The sequence below is a fragment of the Cibotium barometz genome, chromosome 16, assembly GCF_041138505.1.
Source record: "Cibotium barometz isolate CiBa-2024 chromosome 16, ASM4113850v1, whole genome shotgun sequence".
Lineage (NCBI taxonomy): Eukaryota > Viridiplantae > Streptophyta > Polypodiopsida > Cyatheales > Cibotiaceae > Cibotium > Cibotium barometz.
The window spans coordinates 31041620-31052962 of NC_141061.1; the positions used below are offsets into that span (position 1 = coordinate 31041620).

At 42.0% G+C, this 11343-nt stretch overlaps 1 pseudogene across 6 annotated transcripts; it reads right to left on the reverse strand.

The window, feature by feature from the left end:
- Positions 1 to 7357: 7357 nt before the first annotated feature.
- Positions 7358 to 9807, reverse strand: LOC147630549 (scarecrow-like protein 23 pseudogene; annotated as a pseudogene). 6 transcript variants are annotated; one of them, XR_015267665.1, is made up of 3 exons: positions 9710 to 9807; positions 9489 to 9544; positions 7358 to 9408 (listed from the first exon to the last, which is right to left on the reverse strand). The product of XR_015267665.1 is annotated as a scarecrow-like protein 23 pseudogene, transcript variant X3 (transcript). The 6 variants fall into 6 exon arrangements; XR_015267668.1 differs by having other exon boundaries at positions 9480 to 9544; XR_015267666.1 differs by having other exon boundaries at positions 9690 to 9777.
- Positions 9808 to 11343: the final 1536 nt, after the last annotated feature.

The following is an 11343-nucleotide window of genomic DNA, read 5'->3' on the forward strand; positions in this document are numbered from 1 at the left end:
TGATGTGTGATGGTGAATAAGGGTCCTCTGCCCTGGGTTGTCTCCCAAAAATGTGTGATGTGTGATGGTGAATAAGGGTCCTCTGCCCTGGGTTGTCCCCCAAAAATGTGTATTGGTTTTACTTTGATATAATGTATTGGGGGTGACAAGTGATGGCTCTCACTGCCGGTCGTCGTCGCAAGCTGACTCAGAAGTTACTATCACATGGGAGGTGTTGGATAGTTGGACTTGCTCTTTGTAGTATTGCGGTGGAGGGGGGATCGGTCTACTCCTTGCGTGTTGGGTCTCACACTCTTTGCTTTGAGGGGGGATGTAGGGCCTCCAGGCTCTTCCAGATCTCCTTGGATTTTGATTTGAAATCCACATGATGAATTAAGGAATCCGCCAAGCAAAGCCCAATGATAGCAATGGCTCAGGCATTGCGTTGCTTCCACACTTTGGGTTGCTGAAGATCGTCAGTAGCATCTGCTTCATTGTCGTCAATCATGTCCCATACTCCTTCTTTCATAAAAGAGTAGCTGCATCTTGGTTTGCCAGGTGGGAAAGCCTTCCCCCTTAAACTTTTCGACCATAATAGATGTAGAATGGAGTGATGTCATGGCTCCGGGTGGCTGTAAAGTCGGTGAAGAGGAGTAGAAAATTAGATCTGGGTCTCGACCTTCTTGATCAGGTTGGGCAGCACAGTCAGCAAAGCCCTCTTCTGACATTCACAGGAACTGCCTCTACACGCAGCTTATGCTGAATGCAAAAAAGAATGATGCCTTCATCTCCTAAGCAGGATCTCGACCTTCTTGATCAAGTTGGGCAGCTATCAACAAAGCCCTCTTCTGACATTCACAGGAACTGCCTCTACACGCAGCTTATGCTGAACGCAAACAAGAACGATGCCTTCATCTCCTATAGGGCGGGCTCACCATAGCCAGTTGTCGAAGAAAAGCTATGTAGAAGAACAGAACAAGATGTTGCTGACCTGAAAGACAATACGCCGCTATTGCTGGACATTTGATGTTGTTAGATGGGGGTGTCGACTCAAAGAAACGAGCAGTGACCAGAGCTTGGGCTCCTAAACGATGCAGATAGAAGATGACTGTTGACAGTCTCGTTGGCGGCAAATTACCTCGTCACTCAGGAGTGACGCTCGGGTCTTTCTGATGGTAAGTGCATGCTCCATTGGTGATGTTATCCTTAGCACATATGCGAGCAATCAGAAGATCACACGATGAGGCTGGTGAGGGGAGCTAAGCGAAGCAAGCGATGCTCATGAAGAGGCTTTAGAGAGAGGAGATAGGCTGCAAGCGCGATGGTGAGCAAGAGAAGAGAATCTCATGGGAGTGGGCAACCAAAGGAGGAAGACCAACTTCCATTTGTGGGTCGACCTTCACCCCCAAGGGTTGCCTATGGAGAAGCATGGCTCTGATACCACATGAAGGAATAGGAGAGCAAGCTAACTCTAGGTGCAGAAAGGAAAGATGGCAAACATAATGAACTGGAAATGAAAGGAATGAAAGCAATGAACAAGTACTTACATGCAGACCAAGATAGCTTGACTTGATTGATGTGACACTCAAGAAAGTACATCACTCTTATAGAGTGAAAACACACACTCAAGTACCATATACTTCTGGGATAACTCCCAAAGTGACATGTGGCACTCTCTCACACAAAGACTCACAAATACACACTCTTTGACTATGATTTCCTCAACAGATAGTCTGCCCAGGATATATTGTTTCAACAGCTTGACTAGCGTACAACCGTTCTTCAATCATGTTTTGACTTTCCTAGACTAAGGCTTATGTAGCCTCTAGCTTTTTGATATCCTTTTAAGCATCTGGGTATTCACCTACTCCCCTCGGTGTGTTTGGTGTTCTTCAAACTGTTTGGTTTTCTTCCATGCTACTCCTTATTTTTTTTCCTATCAACGTATTTTCTTGGCTCGACTTGATGGATATGGTTTCGATTGTTTCTCATCTGAACCATCCTAAATTACCACTACAGAGTCTCCTTGTCCCACCTATCCCTTAACTTCTGAGATCTTTAATGCTTGCATACGAGTTAGGATATTGAGTGGCATTTTCACCACCCTTGATTACAGCCCAATCATTCGGAGTCCCGTGGTTGGATTGGTGGTTGTGGACTTTAAAGGACAGTCCTTGATTAGATGATCAATTCTACACTTTACACAACTCAATCTAGGGTGTGTGTTGACTTGAGTATTCTATGGGTTTGTCGCATTGATCTTATGAGGACACTCAGCCACTTGTTGGGAGGTCATTGGCAATCATAGCATTGGCAGTGGGGCTCTCCTTGATCTTATGAGGACACTCAGCCACTTGGCGAAGTCCTTGGCAGTGGTAGCATTGGCAATGTGACTCTCCTTGATCTTATGATGAGGACACTTAGCCACTTGTCGTGGTGGGTGAGATCCTTAGCAGTGGTAGCATTGGTAGTGGGGCTCTCCTTGATGTGGCATTAATCTCTCGGCCCTTGCATTATGCTGCATTTTGGAACACTAGTATTGGCGTGTTTCCTCGCATTAGAAAATATTTTGGGGTTACCTCCCAAATTGTCATATCTTTCCCTCCCATGGTTGGTCAAGGCTCCCGTGCATATTATCCTTCATCTAGCACCTCTTCAATGATCATTTGATTAACTGGAATTATGTGAGGTGCTAGTGGTTATGGTGGTAGAATAGTCTGTTGTATAGGTACTTCATGTACTCTATACATTCCCCTTATCTAGTTTTGCACATTAGACAGATTTGCCCTTGGTGCAAGCCCTTGCCCAAGTGGTGCAGGTAAAGTAGGCAACTGAGGTACTTGTTGCAGTTGTTATGTCAGACATGGGTACCTACACATACTCGTATCATGGTTCCCAAGTCACATACCATGCACACAATGCAATGCATGCAATATATCAATGGGCAAGGCCTCCAATTAAGGAAACTTAGTGCTCATTTGATTTTGCTGACATATTGAGAACCATACCAACTCTTATTAGGGGCTAGAGATGTTGGTTTTTGTGAGCACATACCTTACCTCTTTTAGCTTTATCTTATTTAGGAGTGTAGTGCTTTTAGCTCATCTAGAGTCATATTCTTTATCCATCTCTCTGAGGTTGCCATGCTTGTTCAGCCTGACACATGCAAGACGCAGCTAATGTAGTGACATATTTGGTGTCATTAGGTTGGGGTAACTCAAGCATGTTATTCTTAAAGTCGATGGGTAGCTTACAACAATCATCAAGCGATGTTGGTTTGGCATGCATCTTAATATCCCTTACTCCCAAAAGCATGGTAGCAATTGCTCATCTGTCAACCTCCCCCTACGCTTACTTTTTGAGCTTAGGTTTTTAAGAAAAGAGATATCATATCTCATCAACTCATGCTCCTCTTGCTTGATGTTATATAATTGAGCCACAGGGCTCCACTTGTCTTCCCTTTGTGCAAAACTAGGTACGAAAACACTCTTAAGTCGTGTGAAAGTAATTCTATCATCCGACTTAAGCAATTGATACCATTGATGTGCCTTCCCTTCTAGTGTAAGGGAAAACACAAATATTTTTGTTTGGTCACACTGATCGGTCCACAAGTCTCGCACACACCAATTTGAATATCTCCAAGTGTTGTATGGCATTGCCATCACCTCAAAATTTTGACATTAATCTTACCACATGATTGGGATTGACTGGTGTTGCTCTTTGTGGTGGTATCGATGCAGTACCTAACTCCCTAGCAACCCCCCTTTCTATTTCTTCGACCACTTAATAGATCTATAGGTGTTGTGACTCCCATATGAGGGTTACTCTCATTGGTTCCCTTGGTGGGGCCTCATATGCCATCTTGTTCCTCCCTCCCCTACCTCAGCCTCTTGTGGCTCCAGCATGTCGATTCACATATACCTTTGGGTCAGGTGGTATTGGGGACATTTCCTACATTCTGGTTTATATCATCATCCATAATCGCTACTCCCAAGCTCTCTTCTTGTGGCAACATGCCTCTCATGTACTCTTGGAACTCTTGGGTTCTTAGCATTGCATATACCTCAGCCTTAGTGTAAGTTTTCTTTGAATCTCCTCATGAACAATTCCTCGTTTCGTGTGCAAGAGGAATTGTGAGAGTGGCTAGGTCATCTCGAGGCTCCTTTGGAATAGGCTCTAGAGGTGGCATACCCTTCTCCATTGCTTGCTCAACCTCTCTAGCATTGCCTTATGCGACCAAGTTCTCTTCATGCCTTGATCCCTTGAGACTAGAAGAATCTTCTCCATGTATTGTCATATCAAAATCACGTCTCTCGGCCAGCTCCCTATGGAGATCTAAGGTCGCCTTGTCTTGTTCAAGCCTTCTAAGTTGGTCTTGTGCTTCTCTTATTCTTTCCTCAATCTCCAGGTCTCTAGAAGTGGGAAAGCACACTGCCCCTGTTCTTTGGGCACTTATAGGATCCCTTTGTATTCTTGGAGTTCTTGGAGTTCTTGGAGTATACTATAAGTGCCCCTGTTCTTTGGGCACTTATAGGACCCCTTTGTATTCTTGGAGTTCTTGGAGTATACTATACCACGGGTTGAAGGTTGCTCATCCCTAGGATGGTTCCTCCCTTGGTTGTTGTCGTGTACTTCTAGGTCTTTTAATCCTTATTTCTCAATCCGAGCTCGATGGTTATCCCTTGGCAACCTATAGAGCTTCCCTTTCAAGCTCATGTCCATATCCTAGGATTACTCGGGCTAAGCTCATAAACCCTCTAGACAGTGCTGGAGAAGAAGTGCCCTTCTCTGCCACTTCCTCATTAAGAGGATTCTCCATGGATTCCTCACTACCTAATTCAAAAGAATTCAGCCTGTATAAAGAAAACACACTCCTTTGTGTGTTGGGCCATACGAGCTGACCCTAAGCTTCTCTGGTAGGAGGATCTTGGCTGATTAGATGCACTGTCTTGTCAATCAGGGGCAATGTCATCACCACCAACAACAAGCCTTCCTGACCTTAAGTGCATGAAATAGTTTTAACTGGCCAAAATTTTAGATTTGTGCACACTTGGAATTATCAAATCTACAAATGATATGTTTTTGCAGAATCATGAGACAGATGTCACAGAATCACGATCATGAGACAGATGTCACAGAATCACGATCACGATCATGATTAAAGTCATGAGCGTGATCAACGACAAGAATCACGATCGTGATTAGAAATCATGAGCATGATCACGACAAATATCACGTCAAAATTACTAATTATTCTCAATTGCTCACAACTTCTCCTAGTGTCAAAAGCCCTTAGGAACATCCCTAAGCACTTCTCCGCCGACGATTATGAAGATATCAGTTCACGTGATTGTTCAAATGAGTTCCTTGATATCCCTAGTCACTGTTTTAGATGTCTTTCTTATTAAATGGTCAACTTCTGTCAACGTGATTGGTGATGTGGAAATCACGGTATGATCGGTGATCACGAATCGTGATTTTTAATCGCCATTTATGACATGGTAGTCATGAGCGTGATTGATAATCATGGACCATGATTCGTGATCGATCATGATCAGATTAGATTGAATATGTTAGAGCTTTTAATGAGTAATCCCAAAAATTGTGAAACAGATGGATTTGTTAAAAAAAATTCACACCGTGAACGAAAATCAGACGTGATTTTGCTGATTGCAAAATCACGATGGCGTGATTTTGAACATGAATATAGAACTGACATCAAGTAATGAAATCAATGGCTCTTTATTTTTTGATTTTTCAAGATTTTGAAAAATGCAGCAAATGGGTGTTCCCTACACAATCACGGTCATGATTATGAAGTTCACACCACGCAAGTATTGATGCAAATGTTTGTTTTGTTCCTTTCCTAACGTTCAAACAATGCAAATAATAACTTCAAATGCTAAAACAACCTTTCTTTATCTCTTTTTTCCTCTTTCTTCACAAACTTATTCATATCTTATTCTCTTCTTTACCAATCACACAGCTTCAAACAGCCATATTGAGGGAAAAGAGACTTGTAAGAAGATGATAGGGAGTGCAAATAGAGTAGCAACGACCGGTGGTTCCCCAACAGCAGCGGTGCCCCTCTCCTGATGCAATGGATAATGAATGCTCACCTTAACTTGTCGTACAAAACTGGCCGGTATCCAAGCTTGTATCTCGATAGACTCCAAGCTCTCTTGCCTCCCCCTCAAGCTGTCACCATGATGCTATCTTTCTCCATACAAGGACACTTACTCCTCTCTACTCTTACACTCAAGAATATAAGTATAAGAGGAACATGCACCAAGAATGTAGCTCTCTCTCCTCTCAGCTCTCTCTCTTACACACTATAGACACAAGAAACAAAGAGATAAGACTAGACTCAATTGGCAAAAAGGAAGAGAATAATGTTATTTATACAACTGGCCCTTATTCACGCTTGGACACCCAAAAACGTAATGAAAGATCAACTAGAAGTTTACAAGTTATATATTTTTGTGGCATAGCTAGCTATTCTCATAATAATTACAACGTTTAGAGTGCTGTTTCATGACACTTATTATGCTATCTCTCTTATTAAAAGAAAGATGCTAAGTTGACTCAAAATGGGATTAACAAGGACACAATAGCCTGCAAGGTTCTCCAGGTCAAACTATGGTGACTTACACTGTGGACCGTTTTTCACTTACTTCTACTCTCTAGGACGACTAAGTGAAAAGGGCAATATTATCTAGTTTTTGGATTACCTATTGGTAGTTCATAAGAAAGTGAATGTTGACAAGAAGTAAATCTACTAGAAGCGGCTAGTATAAGATTCATTCAAATTACAATTCATGTATTTTTTCCATGTCCATGACTAACAAATGAACCCTCTTTATAGTTGTCGAGACTCACCTACGATTGCTAGTAGTTGCCCGTTTTTTATAATCAATGAGACTTGTTAAAAAAAGTTGCTTGGAATCAACTTTCTTACAACCTATTGACTCCTATCTACCGGTGGAGGTGGGTGAAAGGCCATCAACCCCTTGACACTTATCATCATAGTCCGGCTTGGAGAACCTTGCAAGATATTGTGTCCCTATTAACCCCATTTTGGGTTAACTTAGCATCTCTCTTTTAATAAGCTATTGTGTCCCTATTAACCCCATTTTGGGTTAACTTAGCATCTCTCTTTTAATAAGAGAGATGTCCTCGGTGACCATCCCATGCAAAGTAGCCCAAACCTTCCGTCTATCCCTCTAGGATAGTAAGAAGCCGGCAAAAACATTTAGCAAAATTGCTTAGAGAAAAGAAAAAAGAAAAAAAGACAATGAATGCCTGAGTTTTTTTTTTTTTTAATGAAATGAAAACTCATGTGAAGCATTCCATAAATCTAAGTTTGCCACATGAAATAGAGAATGGAAAGCCTTGTTTGATACATTGCCGTTGAAGCTACAATGGATTAACATAAGGTTAAGCTTTCTCTCTTCGGATTAGCATGCACTTAAGGCCCTTTTGAACCAGTTGCTCTGTCTGCTGCAATGGATTAACAGAGAAAAGATGAATGGAGAGGGGATGTCCAAGCTGAAGCTGTGTAGAGGCCAAGTTCCTTCCAGCCAAGCTTCAAAAACCCATCTTGCTCTAATAAAGAGTAACCTTCACATGGGAACATATTAAGCAATAAAGCTGCTTGTGTTGCAGCATTACCAGCTAAAGAGACCTGCTTAAACCCACCCTCATTCAAAAAAACTTCCCTCCAATTTTCAAATTTCACCTCCCCAGTCCTTGCAGGACCCCCCACTGCTAAGATGTTTTTGATCTCACTGGCCAGAAATTGCTGCTCCACCACATGCCTCTCATGGCTACTCACATCAAATCTTGACCCCAAGGAATCAAATAAAGCTGAATAGTAGTGCAAAGCCTCCACAAACCTGCTTAGAAATGACCCCCCATGGCTTAAATCTTGCTCTACTATGGTTACCACCTTAGGTTTGAGTTCCCTTAATAGCTCTAATGTCTTGGTATCAGAGCCTGTTACATCATAAAGTGAGTGTTGGAGCCAATGCACTGCTAATGCATCATTTGGCTTGATCTTTAGCTTAATTGGGTCTAAATTACCCACCCTATTGACCACTGCATGGAACTCGAATGGCATCCCTAAAGTGCTTGCAAAGTCAGATAGCCTCTTTCCTGTCGCCTCCAGCTCATCCATGGATGTGCCAATGCCCGTGATACGCACATACGGCGGGCCCTCGGCGCGAGATGCAAGTATGTGAAAAAGTGCAGGCCATTGGAGCCCTTGCATTATGTCACAGTCTATGATGTGCACCCTCTCTTGGCCTTCAAAAGCTTCCAAGATGGCCTGATTGGCTGTGAAGTGGGAGAATTTCACAAATGGGCAGATGCCATTAAAGATTTGGAAAGCAGAGGAGGCACCGTTCTCGCAGTCTCTGCAGCTAGCGAAGAGCTGTGGTGTGTTGGTGGGCAGAGGGTAGCATATGCCGATGAATGAATTCAAGATCCTGGCTGCCATGCCTTCTGTGAAGTAAGCTGCCACTCTCTGTACAGGGTTTCCGAAAGGCGAAGAGATCTCATTGAGCTCAGGTATCATCATGTTTGCCTCATCTAAACTGTCAATAGATACTGCCTCTGCACACTGGAGCAGAAGAGAGAGAAGCTGCAAACCCTCTTCATCACTTGAAGTGTTAACAACTTCAACCTTGCCTTTATCATTGCCTCTCTTATTAATATACATGGGGGGTTGATCATGTGGCATCATGTCTTGCTTTTGTTGTTGACCTACACTGGTTGCACAAATCTGCTGGCTTGATTGATTAATACCAGCTTGGTCCTTAGAGAGAGATAGATTAGGTATGGTTAATGATTGGCTTAAGGGCAAATTGGGTATTAATTGGCTTAGATCAAGGTTCTTCTTATGATAATCTAGAGAGAGTGTTAAACCAGCCACATCATTCCCATCACATAGTTGACCCCATTCTGTAACCTGTGAATTCATGATTTTGGGATTATTAATGCAATACATTTTTCTCTGATTATCCATCTTTGCAAAAACACAGCTTCTCCTCTTCTTTGCATGTGGGTAGCCATGATGAGAGCCCTCATTACAAGGCTCTTCATGGTTACCATGTGAAATCCCCATATCCATCAACTGGAGCTTATGTGGATCATTGATGTGTCTTTCATCAAAATCTTGCGATTTCGATGGTATGTTGGCATGGGGGTGGCAGCGCGATCTTTTCGACGTGGATTTGGCAATGCCTGTGACATCTCTGCATGGGTTTTGGGATGATTTGAGAGATTTAATACGCGAGTGGAGGGAGGCATCGATTTGGAGGTTCCATGGAGAGAGCATTTCTGATAGAATGCTAATCACCTTCTCAACAGGCATGTTGGGCATTGCCTCAAATACATCATTGATCAGGGAGTCCACCCAAGCCCCACTACCTGCAAAATCCCCCATTAATTAAGCTATTTAAAATTATAGCTTAATTATTTTACTATCAAGGATTTAAGACCTTAAAAACCTCTGATTATGTAGAACCCAACATCCAATTTGTAGCATCCAACAGCGCTAATCCTCCTGCAAAGCCGGCTAATTACGATCCAGAAAACTTGAACCCAAATCAAAAGGATCTATGAAGGCAGCTAATTATGATCCCAAAGGATTGGATTAAATGAACCCAAATCAGAAGAACAGGTATGATCAAATGAACCCTGCTACTTGCCTGTGGGTTCAAGGTACTACCTGTGGGTAGGTGTGATAGCTATGGCGGTGACGGAGCTTAGATAATGATGATGATAGTATTAAAGTCTGTAGGGGCCAAACGAAAGGATCTTGGTTCTTTTATAAAAATTTAATCCCGCTTGGTTATGCATCCTAGGGAGCCTTTCACTGTACCGCCAGTCGCATATCAAAAAAAACATTGTGCTTATTTTATTTTATTTTGAACAATAATTATATATATTTATATTAACACAAGCTGCCATTTACAACATGCCCTTTTCATGAATTGGTAGAATGGTTGGGTTCCAGTGAGAGAGGACCCGAGTTCGATGCCATCAGGGCTATGCGACGTGGGTATGTGTGTGTGTGTTCGAATATATGTGGATCTCCCCCACACAACAAGCCCTTTTCAACTACTAACACATCCCTTCTCTTTTTTTAAAACATAAAGTAAATACTTTATAGCCAACACGCAACATCAAAGTTCGGAGAACTTCCTACATTTCACTTTTTAGTAATCTGCAGATCAGGTCCCACCTTTCATCCTCCCAGACAAAGGAAGACCGCTCCCATGAAATATGATACCCCAGTTGCATACATGCAACAATCATAGCCTCACCATTTGTGCTTATTTTATTTCTAACACCTATACAACATGTATGTTTATGGGTGTGTATGCATGCATGAGTGTATTGTGTGCATGTATTTATGTATGAGTGTATTGTTTACATACATGGGTATATGTTTGTGTGCATGTATGTATGTATGGTTGCATATTTATGTATGGCATATGTATGTATGTGTATATATATGCATATATGAGGGGGCCTAGGAGCATCCGATGCATGTATGGGGTGTGCATGCATGCTTCTAATGTAGCATAGATCCTGTTACTCAACATTATTATCTTTATTCACATCCCTCCGGTGCTAATTATGAACATATCACATAATATACAAGGCCTTGACCTAGTGATTTGGCTCTTTCCCTCCATTCAAGAAGAAAATAACCCTCTTAAACATTTTGGGTTACACCACACCAAATTTCCAACAAGCTGTAACTTTGGGGATGTTTAAATGCGAGAAGACAAAGCTGCATAGGATTGTGAACTATTGAAATTACAAATGATTGCTTATTTCACGAAGTATGGAAATTGGCCCTTTGAAACCTCGAATCCTTAGTTGTGTGAATGTAGATGTACTTTGCAAAACTTGACATTTCACATCAATTTTTGTTTAACATAGGTTTATAGTAATTGTCCATAGGCAAAATGAATCTACATGATTGTACACATACCCATGCCCTATTTGTGTCTCCATATATAGCACCTATAGTAGCCCATGCACAAGGGTCATGCATGATTCGTTGCCTCATGTGTGGTTCATGTGCAAAATGACTTCACATGGATACTCATTTATTCCCATGCACCACTCTTGTCTCCGTATATAGTAATGCACAATATCGACAGTAAGAGTAAACACCCAAACACTAGCATACAATGAGTGCAAATTTAAAGGAGTGGAGGACCACAAATGCGTGCAAATTAATGTGAAACCTTTGGTCTCTTATTTGATTAGGTAGGTAATCAATTGGCATTAAGAGTTTCTCGTGCCCTAAATCTTGTAAATGTACCTTTAGATTTTGCAGACAATTCT